Here is a 1844-nt window from a genome sequence, read left to right as displayed (position 1 = left end):
AGCAGTAATAGATGACTGACCACTATTAAAGGTCTTCGAGAAGCATAAGAGATGAGACTGAGACGTATGCTACTGTAGCGCTTATATTCTGTGCTGAATCATTCATTAACTAGTGAACTTGTCTCACTACTGGGCTAATATTTCAAATTCAAACAGTACTTGCAAAGTCCAGAAATAGTAAAACTTAAATTCAGACATCACTATCAGTGAAACAAAGTTAAATGCAACTTTAACTGCTTTTTAATAGCATGGCTTGTATGAAAAGAAGAAGACTTCTAGGAAGCAGCGGAAGGAGCGTAAGAACAGGATGAAGAAAGTCAGGGGCACAGCCAAGGCAAATGTTGGTGCTGGCAAGAAGGTAGGATGAGAATATCTGTAAGCTGGAGTGAGCGTGTTGCCTTTGAAATGTTGATTAGAAATTCTTCAACAGAATAACATTGTTTTTCTTCCATTTTTTTCACCTGTTCTACTGGATACAGAAGGTAATCTGTGTGGTGTTGTATAGCTTCTTACCAGCTCAGTAGCTTAGTTTTGCTTCTCACTGCTGCAAGCTTAGCTGGTAGAATGTGAAATAATGCTTCTTAAATGATTGTTTCCTACATGTCACTTGAACCAAAGTTAAACTTTTGTAAGTCTAACAGTATGGCTCTAATCTTGTAACTCAGCCTTGCAATATGCAAATTAGACATTATTAACACTTGTTACTCAGACTACCTGAATACCTAATGCTTACTCCACCAAGTTGCTGTTATTTATGGTGTTATTTATGTGTGGTGGTATAGGCAGTAAGGACAGTGTGCAAATAGAAATAAGGCAGAATGCCTGCTTTATCCTGGTTTTAAGTGACTGATTCCCAAGACAGTAGGTTGGTTTTTTTTACCCCTGGTGGGAGCTTCCTATGCTGTGGCTGGAACTTGATACCAGCTTGCCAGGTGTGCAGCTTGGAGGGAGACAGAGTTCCTCTGTCATTAAACAAAAAAACCCCACCAAAACTGAGGAATAGCCTGGGTGTGAAGACAGTCATCTTCCTTAGCAGCTTTTTTGCCCCTGAAAAACGCTGAGTAAGCTGTGTAGCGAAGTGGGTGTTTTCCAGGTGTTACAACAAGGGAAGACAGGGCGATGGGTTTTGACACTTAGCTCTGTAGCTGCTGGAGTGCTTTGACAACTTGGAACTTTAGTAATCTTCGCTTCTGCTTTTTTTTCCTACTTTCTTGGAATTCTCCATCAGAAATGAAGTATCTAGCAGGTACTGAAAACGAGCATGGGTGTGGTGACTGAATTATACATCACTGAAACACGTGCCCATCCTTTTAGTTGAAGCGCTGTACTGCCTTGCATGCGTGCATGTTTGTTTTAAGCTTGGTTCTGTCCTGTAAGGGTTCAGGTCACTACATGATGAACTTTATTCTGTGTGACTTAGAAATAAAATTTGGCTAATAGCGAACAAGACTTTTGAAACCAGTGAAACAACATTAAGGAATTCCAAATGAGAAGAAATCAAAGAAACTCAATGCTCTTGATTTGAGGCATTGGTTCAAAACACCCGAGGTTCTGATTCAAAGCAGTACAGTGCAATCGCGTGTGTAACCTGACCTTTGTGTGAAAGTAGCTGTGCATCTTTATGAAAACTAAGTCACATCACAGCTTTGTGCATTTGAGACGGTGGTTGGAAACGACGCAGTTGTCAGCATTAAACTGTATTTAACTGTTGCCCTGCAGTATTCCAAGTTAAGACACAAACCGCAGTGATTCCTCTGTGAAATTAGATTCTTCACTTACTGTATAAATGCAGTTCTTGTTACCATTGGATGGAAATAAACCAGTGTTGCTGCGAAGTACTAGAT

The 1844-nt window shown here is 40.2% G+C and overlaps 1 long non-coding RNA gene across 1 annotated transcript; it reads left to right on the top strand.

The window, feature by feature from the left end:
• Positions 1 to 252: 252 nt before the first annotated feature.
• On the top strand, positions 253 to 1441 carry LOC103921990. Its single transcript, XR_663868.1, has 3 exons — positions 253 to 358; positions 480 to 482; positions 1229 to 1441. It is a non-coding gene; the product is annotated as an uncharacterized LOC103921990 (long non-coding RNA).
• Positions 1442 to 1844: the final 403 nt, after the last annotated feature.

The sequence above is a fragment of the Pygoscelis adeliae genome, unplaced genomic scaffold (assembly GCF_000699105.1).
Source record: "Pygoscelis adeliae isolate BGI_AS28 unplaced genomic scaffold, ASM69910v1 C10828073, whole genome shotgun sequence".
Classification (NCBI taxonomy): domain Eukaryota; kingdom Metazoa; phylum Chordata; class Aves; order Sphenisciformes; family Spheniscidae; genus Pygoscelis; species Pygoscelis adeliae.
This window is presented reverse-complemented; position numbering and strand designations above follow the sequence as displayed.